General features: G+C 37.2%; 1 non-coding gene across 1 annotated transcript; it reads right to left on the bottom strand.

The window, feature by feature from the left end:
- Positions 1–14387: 14387 nt before the first annotated feature.
- On the bottom strand, positions 14388–14494 carry LOC135146831 (small nucleolar RNA R71). The gene has a single exon (XR_010283928.1). It is a non-coding gene; the product is annotated as a small nucleolar RNA R71 (small nucleolar RNA).
- Between the last annotated feature and the right edge of the window lie 924 nt (positions 14495–15418).

The raw sequence follows: 15418 nt of genomic DNA, 5'->3' as shown, positions 1-15418 counted from the left end.
CACTTCTCAGCTTCTTTCTCCCATAAGCTTTTATTGGTGAAGAAGTGGTGTCCCTCCCCCTTTTTGACTGTGTCCCTGGTTGAGGACTATTTTCAATAGCAACATCCTTTTGGGAGGATGCTGCTAGGGATGAGTTTAATTCCATATTAACATCTACAGTCTTTTGGGAGACTGCAGAGTGGCTTGGCTGGTTAACACACATCTCTCCATCCTTATTCTTAGGGCTTCTTTTATGTTCACCCTTTCCCTCCCCCTCACAACCTCCAATCACACTCCCCTCAGGTTTGTGTTTCTTGGATTTTACAACAGATGTCTTTTGGGAGGCATCTGAGGTTGGTTTAGAAGACTTGTTCTTAGAAGGTTTTGCCACTTGTGTGGACTGTTGATGGGCCTCTTCAACAGCCCTGATGGCAGAAAGCAAAGAAGGTGAGGGTTGAGAAAGAGTAGTAGGAAAGCCATGTACCTCTTTGTGCTTTCCAGCCTCCATTGTTGGCAGGTACACCACCTCCAAGGAGGGGTATAAATTCATCCTAAAGAGGTCTTTAAAGACTCTCTTTTCCTGCACAAAACTGGGAAGCTTGGCTTCCTTGTTAGTAATAACTAGCTTATCATTGAGATGATTAGCCAGCATCATAAGAAATCTGACATAATAAATATTCCTAGGTCTATCAGTTTTATCACCTAGTTTCTCCCCAATTTCTTGGATCATCAAACCACCAAAGTTGAAATATTCATTAGTCAGGTACATGTAAAGCATTTGTAAAATCTGGGAAGTAAGAGCATTAAAATTACTAATTTTACCAGAAAATGCCTTAATAAAAGCATCACATAAATAACTCCATTCTCTCCTAAGACCCCTCCTCTCTATTTTACCTAAGGCATCAGTTGGTAAAACATAATTCATGGCATAAAGTAAATTAACCAACTGAACATCACTAGGCAAAGATAAAACAGTATCTTCAGGAATCTTAAAGCATGCTTTCATAATATCAGCATTAACAGAATGAGTTTCATTTTTAATAGAGAAAGTTAGAGTTTCATTCTCACTATTAAACTCAGCAGAGGTCCACATCTCCTCCACTATTTCATGGTAAATGATGGGAGCTTCAGTCATAGCATAAGAGAGCTGGCTTGACTTGATGAACTCCATCATCCTGTGATACTCCTTTTCCTCCACAGCCTTGGTATCCACAAATGACGCAAAGTTGTTCTTCTCATAAATAAACCCACTTGGTGCAGTATACTTCTTCATTGGTGCCATTGCAGTTACAGAGAAAGCTTGAAGAGAAATTAGAACTTGTTTTTGCACAGAGAGAGAAGAGAGCTTTGAGAATTCGAAAGAGTGAGATGAAAAGAAATGAAAATGAATTAAAACACTTAAATACTTTCTCAGAAAATTGCTGTGATTGGCTGAGAAATTACCGTTGAGAAGAAATTACTCTTATTTATCTCTACAAAAATTACACACACGATCGTGTGTATAAAGTAGGTGAGAGATAAAAGAAATTTCAACGGCTCAGATCTGATAATACTTTCAACGGATGAAATAAGCGCCTCTTTAAACTTCCTATTCAACTGATGAAGATCAGTTGAAGGCGTCTTCAACTGGTGTCATCAGTTGAATGAAAAACAAAGCAAGAGGATATTGTTTCAAGCATCAGTTGAAACAATTTCACTAGTTCATCAGTTGAAATATTATAGACTTCATCCAGAATTATAATTAATTTAATTTTGATAAATCAAAATTTAATCAAATTCTGGCTGCCAAATTACAGAAAAATTCACTCTAAATTAGGAGAAATTTAACATACCTAATTTACTTACCAACCTTGTGAATGTGGATTCATCAAGAGGCTTTGTGAAAATGTCTGCAATCTGTTCTTCACTTGGAACAAAATGCATTTCAACAGTACCAGCCATCACATGTTCTCTTATGAAGTGATATTTGATGTCAATGTGCTTGGTTCTTGAGTGTTGTACTGGATTTTCAGTTATAGCAATAGAACTGGTGTTGTCACAAAATATTGGGATTTTTGAGAGATTTAATCCATAATCAAGTAATTGATTTCTCATCCACAATAATTGTGCACAACAGCTTCCAGCTGCAATGTACTCAGCCTCAGCTGTAGAGGTTGATACAGAATTTTGCTTTTTGCTAAACCAAGAAATCAATCTGTCACCAAGAAATTGACCGGTGCCTGTTGTACTTTTTCTATCAATTTTGCATCCTGCAAAATCAGCATCTGAATATCCAATTAGATCAAATCCAGAGTCTTTAGGGTACCAAATACCAAGATTTGGTGTTCCCTTAAGATATCTGAATATTCTTTTTATAGCAATAAGATGTGATTCTTTAGGATCAGATTGAAATCTAGCACAGAGGCATGTAGAAAACATAATATCTGGTCTACTAGCTGTCAAATATAAAAGAGAACCAACCATGCCTCTATAATTAGAGATGTCCACAGATTTCTCATTAGGACTTAACTCTAATTTGGTGGCTGTTGGCATGGGAGTCTTAGCTTCTTTGCAATCCAATAAATCAAACTTTTTAAGTAGATCATAAATGTACTTAGTTTGATTTATGAATATACCTTCCTTTACTTGTTTAACTTGTAAACCAAGAAAGTAGGTGAGCTCTCCCATCATACTCATTTCATACTGACTTTTCATTAGATTAGCAAACTTCTTGCAAAGTTTCTCATCTGTAGAACCAAAGATTATATCATCTACATAAATTTGAACCAGAATAAAGGCACCATTTACATTTCTGTAAAATAGTGTTTTATCCACAGTTCCTCTGGAAAAATGATTGTCTAACAAGAATTGAGACAGAGTGTCATACCATGCCCTTGGTGCTTGCTTTAGTCCATAGAGTGCTTTTAATAAAAAGTAAACATACTCTGGAAATTCTGGATCTTCAAAACCAGGAGGCTGACTGACATATACCTCCTCTTCCAGTTCACCATTTAGAAAAGCACTCTTGACATCCATTTGATAAACTTTAAAGTTTGCATGAGCAGCATAGGCCAGGAAGATTCTTATTGCTTCTAGTCTTGCAACTGGTGCAAAGGTCTCATCAAAATCAATTCCTTCAGATTGAGAATATCCCTTAGCAACAAGCCTTGCCTTGTTTCTGGTGACAACTCCATTCTCATCCACCTTGTTTCTGAATACCCACCTTGTTCCTACAATAGTTCTGTTTTTAGGTTTGGGTACCAGCTTCCATACATTGTTTCTCTCAAATTGATTTAATTCTTCTTGCATAGCAAGAACCCAATCAGCATCTTTGAGAGCATCTTCTATGACTTTGGGTTCATCCTGTGAAAGAAATGCACTGTACAAACACTCATCTTGAGTTGCTCTTCTTGTTTGTACAGATGCATTTGCATCTCCAATAATTAGCTCAAAAGGGTGATCCCTTGTCCACTTTCTTTGTGGTGGAAGTGATTGTCTTGATGATGTGGCTTCATTATTGAAGTTCAGGTTTCCATGTTGGAAAGCTCCCCCTAAATTTGACATCTCATTATTTCTAGACTGATTGAAACTTTGAGACATTCTTTCAACTGATGATCCTTGAGGTGTTTCAACTGATCCCTCCAATGTAGTTTCAACTGATGCTTCAGTTGAATTTCCAATTGCCGTTGTTTCTTGCACCAGAGAGTCATCAGTTGGAATATTAATTCCAGGATCAATTCCAACATTTTGAATAATGTCATCATCATCATCACTGTCATACAGATCACCTTCACCTTCATTTTCAAATCTGAGATTATCATGAAATCCTTCATCTGAGAATCCTTGAATCTTCTTATCATCAAAAACCACATGGATTGATTCCATAACAATGTTGGTTCTCAGATTATATACTCTAAATGATTTTCCATCAGAGTATCCAACAAAAATAGCTTCATCTGCCTTGGCCTCAAATTTTCCAAGATTTTCACCTTGATTTCTTAGAACATAACACTTGCATCCAAACACATGAAGAAAGCTAATTGTTGGCTTCTTTCCTTTGAAGAGTTGAAAGGGAGTTAGATTGTGAGGTTTGGTAATTAGTGAAATGTTTTGAGTGAAACAAGCAGTGTTTACAGCTTCAGCCCAAAAATAGGTTGGAAGTTGAGCTTCATTAATCATGGTTCTTGCAGCTTCAATAAGAGTTCTATTCTTCCTTTCAACAACACCATTTTGTTGTGGAGTTCTTGGTGCAGAGAACTCATGAATAATTCCCTCTTCTTCACAAAATTCTTTCATCACAGAGTTCTTGAATTCTGTCCCATTGTCACTTCTTATCCTTCCAATTTTGACATCTGGATTGTTGTTTAATGCCTTTATATGATTGATGATGATTTTCCCAGCTTCATCCTTAGAATGCAGGAAGAAAGTCCAAGTGAATTTTGAAAAATCATCAACAATCACTAGGCAATATTTCTTCTTTGAAATAGACATGATGTTGACTGGTCCAAACAAATCCATATGCAAGAGCTGAAGGGGTTTCACAATTGATGAAAGAGTCTTGCTTTTGAAAGAGCTTCTCTTTTGCTTTCCTAGCTGACAGGCTCCACAAAGTCCATCTTTTGAGAATTCCAGCTTTGGTAGACCTCTTACCAAGTCCTTCTTTACTAACTCATTCAAGGTTTTGAAATTTAGATGAGACAATCTCTTATGCCATAGCCAACTGTCATCTGAGCTTGCTTTGCTGAGAAGGCAAGTGATAGATTCAGACTTGACAGAATTGAAGTCAGCTACATACACATTTCCTTTTCTTTGTCCAATCAGAACCACATTGTTGTCATCTCCTTTGGTGACAACACAGGCTGCAGGAGTGAAATTGACTTTGTAACCTTTGTCACAGAGCTGACTGATGCTAAGCAAATTGTGCTTAAGACCAGACACCAATGCAACTTCATCAATGATGACATTCTCTTTTGCAATTAAGCCATATCCCATAGTATATCCTTTGCTGTCATCTCCAAAGGTAATGCTAGGGCCAGCTTTCTCCACAAACTTTGTGAGCAGGGAGGAATCACCAGTCATGTGCCTGGAGCATCCACTATCCAGGTACCACAAATTCTTCTTGTGGTTTCCCTGCACACATTTCACAAACAGATCAAGTTGATTTTGGTACCCAAATTGCTTTGGGTCCAGATTTGTTAGTTTTAGCAGCCTTTTCCACTTTCTCAACCTTTTCCTTGGATTGAATAGGTTCAATCTTTGGTTTTGGTTGAGAAACTGGAATATCAACTCTGTTTTCAAACACAGGCCTTTGAGACATGCATAAATTGTTCATTCCATGCAAGTTTGAATGAAATTGAGGCATGTTAAAGGCATTGAAATAAGGATTGAACATATATGGCATGTTAGGCTGAGAATAAGGATTGTGAGGCAATAAACCAGGCATCATATTCATAGCAGATAAATTCATATGAGGAACAGATGTCATAGGAATAGGCAAAGACAAATTAGGAGCAATCACAGTTTTACAATTGGCAGATAAATGATTTACACTACCACACTTGCTGCAGGTTTTCCTAAGAGCACTAGCATTGGGAGTGTAATTGGTGTGCTTGTTAACTCCTATTTTGCCATTTCTATTTCCTTTCTTCTTTTTAGTCTCCTCAGATTTATGCTCACTAGTATCCAACTTCTTCTTGTTCTTGTTACTGGAATTAAGAGTGTTATTAATACTTTCACTGGTCTCAGAAGAACTATTCTCACCTTTAACAAAATTCTTTTTAACATGACCATATTTCTTGTTAAGCTTCTTGAGAACACTCTTGTCAACTGATGAGTTTTTGTTCAACTGATGACTCTCATCAGTTGAGACTTTGCCTTTCAACTGATGATCATCATCAGTATTCTCATCACCTGAACTGTTCTCAGATATCTCAAGCACTTTCTTACTCCTCTTCCACTCATTCTCTACAAAGGTCTCTCTACCTTGCATGTTGATGATATTGGTGGAAACATCCCTACCAGATTTCCATTTGGCAATAATCTCTTGTTCCTTATCAAGCTGCTTTCTTATGATCTCTTCTCTTTTCAGGACAACCAAGAGATCATCCTTGGCTGTCTGACACTCAATTTTCAGCTTCTCAAACTCAATAAATTGAGCTTCTAAGGCACTGTTTCTATCACTTAGAAAGGTGTTAGCTTCCTTAATTCTACTATTTTCCTTAGTAAGAGATTTTAAAGAAACATGCAAATGATATAATTCTGTAGACATTTCATTAATAGTAGCATTGCATTCATCTTTAGTTAACTCAACTAGGTTTGTAGTGAATACCTGACTACTGCTTCCAGTGTTTTCTTCTTGATCTGTGGAGTTGGCCATTAGAGCTAGATTGACAAACTCCTCCTCTTCATCAGAATCATCTCCAGCTGCCCAATCATCCTTTGTGATGAATGCTCTTTCCTTTTGTTTGAGAAGTTCATAATATTTCTTTTTGTAGTCAATGTTTTCACTTGACTTTTTCTCAACTTTAGGCTTTCTGCACTCATTTGCAAAGTGACCTGCATTCCCACAGTTGAAGCACTTGAATTTTGATCTGTCTACCATGCTTCTATCAGACTTGGGATTGCCTTTAAAAGATTTTGCAGAATTAAAATTCTTCTTGAATTTTAGTTTGGAGAATCTTCTTGACAGGAAGGCTAGATGTTCATCAATTCCATCACTTTCTTCACCAGAATCAGCTACTTCTTTCTCCTTTCTTCTTCCTTTGCTTGACTCTGAGCTCTCCTCTTTGACCAACTTCTCAGTTTCTTCAACTTGAGACTTTCCCTTGTCCTTGACAGTATCCTCCAGAGATGCAACTAGAGCCACAGATGAATGCCCTTTCTTTTGGCTTTTCTCAATTTCTTCATCTTGCTCCATTTCAAGCTCATAAGTTTTTAAGGTTCCATACAGTCTCTCCAGAGTATAGTCTTTAAACTCTTGTGTATTTCTGAGAGAGACTGTCATGGGCTTCCATTCTTTAGGAAGAGCTCTTAAGAACTTCAAGTTTGAATCTTTAACTTGATATACTCTTCCAAAGAGCTTTAGACCATTTAACAGTTTTTGAAATCTGTTAAATGTATCACTCAAACTTTCACCAGCCTTGAAATGGAATGACTCATATTGTTGAATCAGAAGCTGCATTTTGTTCTCTCTCACTTGCTCATTCCCTTCACAGATGGTCCTGATGGTGTCCCAAACTTCTTTGGCACTTGTGCAGCTAATAACACTATCAATCATTTCTTGGTCCAAACCATTGAACAGAAGGTTCATGGTTTTCTTGTCCTTGTGCACTTCTTCAGTATCTTCTTGAGAATATTCATGGATAGGTTTTGGAATCATCTTACCTACCATGTCTTCACCATCAGCTCCCATACTTGTGCAGACCTTCATGGGGACATGAGGTCCTTTTTCAATGCAGTTCACATAGCTTTCATCAATGGACAACAGATGCAGATGCATTCTCACTTTCCAGTGAAAATAGTTGTCTTTGTCAAGAACAGGAATCTTCACTCCAGCATCCTTCTTTCCCATCTTTCTCTAGCAGTGTTGATCTTTTTCCCTGTTTGTTGGGAACCTCGCTCTGATACCAATTGTTTTTTTACACCAACTATGAGAAGGATTGTAGAAGGGGGGGGGGGGTTGAATACAATCTTTTACAAATTTAAAAGATTCAAGAACAATACACTAAGAACACAATAAACAGAAAAACACCAAGTATTAAAAATACGGGTGGATTGAATGATCCACCCGTGAGATTTTATATAGAAGAATCTGTGGATTGTTTTACAATTCGCACAGCTGCTGGTTCATCACTCAAAACAAGTTCTAACTCTCAGATTTTTCTCTCAAGTAATTTGAACAAGTTCAACTGATGCTACTAACTTGGTTATATACTCCAAGTTTTACAAAGCTTTTAGCTAGATTACAAAATGCACTCTAATCTAAAAACAATGCTGCACAACTTTGTCTTATGCATGCTTTCTGAGATGTCTTCATCTTTGACCATCATCTTGATTTGATCCAGATTGCACTGCATGAGATAAGTATGTTTCTGCTTCTTCTTTATTTTCCTAATTAGGCTTCCATGTCTATTTTAGTGTAATTCGATCCATGTGATTTGTCAGACTTAAGCTCTAGTCACTTTCAACTGCTCTTTGCTTCATCAGTTGAAGGTTCTGGTTGCTTTCAACTGCTATTGACTTTATCAGTTGAATGCCTGGCTCATCAGTTGAATGAATTACAAACTCCATCAGTTGAATGCTGTTCCAGTCTCATCAGTTGAATTCCTCAGCATTATCCGTTGAATACTTTGTCTTCAGTTGAATGCTTGATTTTCATCAGTTGAAACATCATCCAGTCTTATCAGTTGAATCAGTTACATCTCATCAGTTGAATATCCTTCACTTAGATAAAATTACATGGCATTGGATATTTACAATTAGCCATCCTATTCTACCCATCCGTTGATAATTCCCAAAGACAAGAAATGTAACAATTACAACTGAAATTTGATAAAGATTCTAAGTAAGACATGTTACAAAATGTTTATGTTATCATCAAAAATTATTGATTCCTAACATGGATGCACTTGTAAAAGATCATATCACAAAAGAATCTTAACTAAATGATTTCATAGCTTTCTGTTAATCTCCTTTTGTGGATATGTCTTTTCATGCAGAGTGAGTTCATTTAACACCAACATGAACCTCTCGTAGATTTGAGAAATGTTCTCTCCAGGTATAGCCTTGAATGCTTCATATTTGGCAATCAACAGATAATACATGTTTTCCCTAACTTCTTCAGATCCCTCCATCAATGCTTCAACAGCATCCCACATTTGCTTTGATGATTTAAGCCCTAGTATTAGGTGGGTCATTGTTTTGTTCATTGCTTCGACAATGATGCGTTGCAGATTATGGTCATGTGCAATGTGTTCTTTGTCGGCTAAGTGAATTCACGTTTGTCTTTAGCAACAGATTTTGTGGAATGTGAACTCCATTTTCAACAGATTCAGGAATAGTTTTCATAAGCACATGAGGGACATTCTCCAGAATCCCAATGTATAGGGGATTAGCAGCTCTGATGTATAATAGCATCTTCATTTTCCAATTGTTATAATCATCCTTGTCAAACCGAGGTACCTTGATTCCTAACTTGTGAGTTGCCATATTATCATATTTGTATATCGATCAGCACCCGCTGATACCAATTGTTAGGTCCAATCAGACGTAGAAGGGGGGTTAAATACGTCTTATACTGATTCGTCGTTTTAATTCAATTGCGGAATATAGTTTTGTTCAGTTCTTTAAGTTAATCGTAATCAAACAACTCCAGAAAGTTTAGAAATATTCTTGTATTAGAAATAATCCTCGGGTGTAACAAATTCCAACATGAAGGTCGGCTACAGAGACTATAAATCACACTAATCACAAACGCGCGCAATCACAAATATCCTATCTTAGCTCTCATATATGTATAGTGTGTGCACTTTACAAAGTGTGTAGTTAGTTTCAAATGAAACCATCAAGCTCTGTTTATAGAATTCAACATCTAACCATGGCGAGCTGAGTGATCCTGGTTCTGTTGGAGTGATCCAGGTTCCATTGTTTAACCGCAGGTAGTTAAGCATTTAAGTGATCAAGGTTTTGTTGCATTCGACCACGTGTGGTTAAGCCCTTAGTGATCCCGCATCTGTTCTATATTAACCAAGTGTGGTTGATAGATATAAGTGGCCCAAGTTAACTTTTTGAAATGCTAAGTGGCGCCAACAAACTTCCTTTAGTGCACAGAGTGAGTTTTCCTTGGAAATTTCTTTGCACCTCTTCAAGTGGCGCCATAATGATATCTGTAGAGCTGAGTGGCGCCTAGACATGTACACAGTGGTGTAGTGAAGCCACTTAGATTGCCTTGGAATCATTTCTCTACATGTTGAGTGGCGCCTAACATGGAATGGATGTGAGTGGAGCCACTAACACTTAGAAATATTTACCTCCTTTGATAAGTGGCGCCAGGTAACCTTAAGTCACACAGATATCACTCTTTTTGACCACCATTTGACCTTAAGTGGCGCTTGATGCATAGTGTGTATCAATATGGCGCTACTTAGTCTCATGACTTAGTCAAATTCACTTCCAACTATTAAATGGCATTATGGTGTGGTTTATACATATACATATTCCATTACTTGGTTTATTCTTGATTTAATAAAATTCAAGTGCGCCAAGTAATTATATATATATATATATATATATATATATATATATATATATATATATTTGTGTGTGTGTATAAAATTTGAATTCAAATCTTTGGCGCCGCTTTTCGATTAGGCTTTAATCGAAAGTGCTTGACTTTACTATGGCTCGGGAACTACTCATTGGACTTGATCAATAATCCGTTGATTGAATTCGCTGAACAACTTCGTATGTACTGACATCTTGTGCACTGGTCTAGGTCACGAACGACTAATACTGAAGCGATTCTTCGTGTTCTTTACTTGATGAAATATTTGATCAACCATTCCGGGTTTGATGTTGCTTCGGTAAAACTGATTATGAATAATCAGGATAGGTTTACTAGAATCTTCAGGTTCTTGAAACTTGATCGTTGGTCAATCTTTGATAGCAAAAATTAATTAAACTTTATTCTTCACTGAGGCTTGAACATATTAATGAACTTTTTTCAGTGGATGGATGTTCATCTCAGATATCTTCAATGTTCGTGTATGTTCGTATCGAATCTCCAACTTGTTGATTCATGTATTATACTTACGTATTGTTTCCTGTTCTTTTGTTGTCTTGAGTTATCGCAATTACAATATGAGTTACATTATAATTTACACACATAATCATATGAAAACTAATAACTAATCAAAATCATAGAACTTTATACATGTACTCAAATTGAATGCAATTGAGAATAAAAAATAAAGATATGTATATACATAGCTGATATATAGATATATAAGTATGTGACATACCTCTAATTTCTGATTTCTCATGATTTGTCGATACCCATAACTCTATTTGAAAAATTACTGTTTCTAACTTTGTTGTGTATATCACGTACATAGTGTCTATGTATTGTCAATAAGCTAGGTAATGGTATCATATGGTCAGTGTTTCAGTGTTTTGTTAAGGAAGAGATAACATTGTTTTTGAATGGACAATATGGGTAATATGGGTATCACATACTTTTAGCCCATCAATTTAAGTAAATATATAACCTAAGCCCAACTCATACCCAAATAAATATATGTGATATGAGCTTGGTCCAAGTCAATAGATATGGACTGGTTTGGTTTGGAAAATTGGATTTAGATAAAAATTGCCACGTCCAGTAACGGCAAAAATAAATACTATTGCACTAGTTTTCTAAATGAAAGAATAGTAAGTGACAACTAGTCTTGTAATAATTTGCCAAGTACTAGATTTAAGGAAAAACATAACACTACTAGTATTGTAGATAATATTGTGGAACGGTAAAACAATGTTATGAAAACGGTAAAACAATATTGTAAAACAGTAAAGAATTACATAGTTTGAATTTTAAAATTTTGTTTTGTGTATTATCATTTCGATATTGAACATTCTATTCAAGGTGGACATGACTTGTTTATTAGTGAAGTATTTAGATATTCAAAAAAGATAAAATGGACATAACATTGAAATCAGTCAGACTATCGTATATCGAAAAATCGAATAAATGAAGATCGAACTTTGATTTGTTTTAATTGAACTTGCACTCCTTTTTGATATGACTTGCAGGTTTTAAAATGGACCGCAATTTGTAAACGCCAATAAATGAGACCCATGAACAAATCAGGATTGCACTTCGACTTGCACACGTCACTGATGACAAAATGGAACCGACTACAGAGGTGCGTTGAAGGTCTCGTGCATTGTAAGATTATCATCTTGGCATGCACAATATATTAAGGGTTCTTTCTATGCACGGAAATCAACATTTTCCATTCAAGAGTCTCCTAAACATGTGGAGATTGCCTATTTAAAGAGATAGACTCAATGGAACAGAAGTTTCATAATATGTTACCACCAGATTACGCAGCAGAAAAGATGAAACTAGTGACTTGGAAAAGAACCATGAAGTTTTTGTGAAGTGTTATTTGGATAGCTTAAAGATGCTTGAGATAGCCATGCCTTTAACATACAATGAATACAAAGCTTAAGAAGAGCCCTGTAAACGTCAAGAAAAGGCTAGAGCTAAGAAGGAGCGGCGAAAGGAAAAAGCTTCTTAACATGAAAATAGAAAAAAACATGAAAATAGACTGAAGCCGGTCATTTATGTGTCAAAATGTCTGTTCTTTATATTTCATAAATGAGCTTTATTAGAGTTGATTGTATTTTTAAAAAAAATCCTCCAGGAACACCTAAGTGTGTGAATGAAAGCAAGTTATTATAGATAACGTTACATTTGTTTATAGGATATGAAGATGTTAGAATGCTAGAATGCTTGATAAGTGGATTTCATATCCACTTGGAAGCCTTCGTTTTGATTTAAATGAATGATCTGGCCTCAAGCTTTTGATGTTTTTGATGTATTTTAGTGTTGTGTTGTGTGTAGGTTTCTTGGAAGGAGGATGGAGAGGAGATTCATAGCTTTAAGTGAAAAAAACGGCCAAGCAATCGGATGCACGAGGAGAGAGTTATGGACTCGGAAGCGCTGGTTGCGCGGGCTGATGAAGTGAGGCGCCCGCCTCACGCGTGGGGCGCCCGCCTCACAATCTGGACGGAAAAAAGGCTCGTTTCGCTCGTTTTTGATCCGTTTGAAGGCCCGTTTGCTAGGCGACTTAAAGAAAAGCATGGGGAACCAAAAAGAGAACCTAGAAACATTCTAAGGAGCATGTGACAGCTATGGAAAAGATCGAGGATCGAATTTCATTGTTTTTACTTTTGTAATTCTTCGAAGTAGGCGTAACTTTGGATGCTCGTTTCACATTTGTTTCTTAACTCTTATTCTCGTACTTTGAGTTTGTTTTTCCTATTCAGTACCATGTTTACTCTTATTCCCATGATGACGAGTGGTTTAATTATGAACTAATCGTTGTCATGGGGTTTAAAGTGGATTTATCGATGGATTTCAGTAGTTAATTTGTCTTATCCATGTGTGATGGTTCGATTTCCTCATATTGGTTGTGCTTATTCTTCTTGGATGTGTAGCTAACATCTAAGTCGTCTTGTTAATCTTTATTGAAGCGATGGTGGATATTTAGATTTAGAACTTGTCATGCGAGCATAGGTTTTGTGTTCAATAACATGACTTGTGGTGTGATTTTAACCATCTCGCATGGCCCTATGTAATCTCGATAGATAACTTATTCGTAAACCATTATGTTTTCAAATCTTATAGACATGTAGGGTCTAAGCATAATTGGTGTCTACTCAACTTCTATCTTGATTATGGATGTGGAGTAGTAGGGTACACGTAAATCGAAAGATAGCGTGTATCAGTTTCGTGTTATCTGATTAGTTATCAACCATCGCATTAATTGAATATAGGCATAATTCTGAATGAAGTTGTTAATGAAGCTAGAACCCCATGTTTTAATTCCCATAAGTAAATCAGTTTAATCACTTAGTTTAATATTCTTTGTTTTAGTAATTCGATTCTATTAGTTAAGTTAGATAAAAACCAACCAAATTGTTACTTGTCTAAGCATTGAATACTAGTCATACATTGTTGCATAAGTGCATAATACTTGATACACCAGTCTCTTTTGGAATGAACTGAATTTGATTCTATACTACTTGTAACCACGTACGTTTGCGTGATTTTGTGCGAACAAGTTTTTAGCACCGCTGCCGGGGACTCGGTGCTATATTTTAGTTTATGTGCTTGTCATCAGTGGTCGTTAAAGCTCACTGACTTGGATTCTTTTCTCACTTTTATTTCGTTTGCGTGTGTTTCAGGTACTTGAGTGACGTGTATGCGAACACGTTATCAGGCTCGTAAGGAAGCATTGGCAAAAGCAGAAACGATAGTGAGTGTTACAATGGGTGATCAACCACCAGTGGCAAATGATACTAAGGCTAAAATGAATGACATCTAGTCGAGCATTGTCAGGCCGGCCATCTCGGCCAACACTTTTGAGATCAAACCGAGCACTATTCAGATGGTTCAAAACTCAGTGCAGTTTGGGGGATCTTCGAAAGAGGATCCTAATATGCATATTCGGGAATTCATTGAGATCTGCGACACTTTCAAGTTCAATGGTGTTACTGAAGATGCCATCAAATTGAGGCTATTCCCATTTTCTCTAAGGGATAAAGCTAAGGGATGGTTGCATTCTCTCCCTGCAGGATCTATTACGAAATGAAAGGATCTCGCTCAGAAATTTCTTACTAAGTTTTTTCCAATGGCCAAAGCAGCTGCAATCAGGAATGCTATCACTCAATTCTCTTAGCAGTCTGGTGAAACTCTTTGTGAAGCTTGGGAGCGCTACAAGGAGATGCTTCGAATGTGCCCACATCATGGGATGCCTGATTGGATGGTGATTAATTGTTTCTATAATGGTTTGGGACCGCAATCGAGGCCGCTGCTCGATGCAGCATCAGGTGGAGCTTTATGGGCTAAGAGCTATGATGAGGCTTATGAGTTGATCGAGATGATGGCTGCGAATGAATATCTGAATCCTACTCAGCGTCTTCATAAGAGCAAAGCAGCAGGGATTCTGGATGTTGATGCTACTTCAGCCATAGCTGCTCAGCTTAAGGCTCTTACTATAAAGGTGGATTCTTTGGCAAATTTGGGGATTCAGTAGCCACCTTCAGTTTGTGAGCTTTGTGCGGGTACTCATGCCACCGATCAGTGTGCCATATCTAGCGAGTCAGCTCAGTTTCTGAGCAATTTTCAGAGATCTCAGCAGCCAGATCCGGCTACTTATGACCCGAATAATCAGAATCATCCGAATTTCAGCTGGAGCAACAATCAGAACTTCATGCAACAACCGCCACAATCCTTTCAACAGCATGGAGCTAGACCCTTCAATCCTTCTAGTTTTCAACAACAGTTTGCACTGAAGCAGAATTTCCATCCACCCGGGATTCCAGCATCAAAATCAAGGGATTCCACCCGAGACTAATGTGTGAAAGCCAAGCGGTTTCAATCAAGTCTTTGGAAAATCAGATTGGGCAGATTGCTAATGCGTTGCTTAACAGGCCACAGGGAACTCTTCCTAGTGATGCCGAGGCCAATCCGAGCAAGAAAGAAGTGAAAGAACAGGTACAAGCAGTTCAAGAAATTACAGATCAATACCCCTTTTGCGGAGGCTTTAGAACGGATGCTGAGCTATACCAAATTCATGAAGGGTATCTCGGAAACTGAAGCTTGAGGATTCAGAGACCGTTGCTTTAACGGAAGAGTGCAGTGCGGTGCTGCAACAGAAATTGCCTCCTAAACTGA

Source organism: Daucus carota, chromosome 5, assembly GCF_001625215.2.
Source record: "Daucus carota subsp. sativus chromosome 5, DH1 v3.0, whole genome shotgun sequence".
Classification (NCBI taxonomy): domain Eukaryota; kingdom Viridiplantae; phylum Streptophyta; class Magnoliopsida; order Apiales; family Apiaceae; genus Daucus; species Daucus carota.
This window is presented reverse-complemented; position numbering and strand designations above follow the sequence as displayed.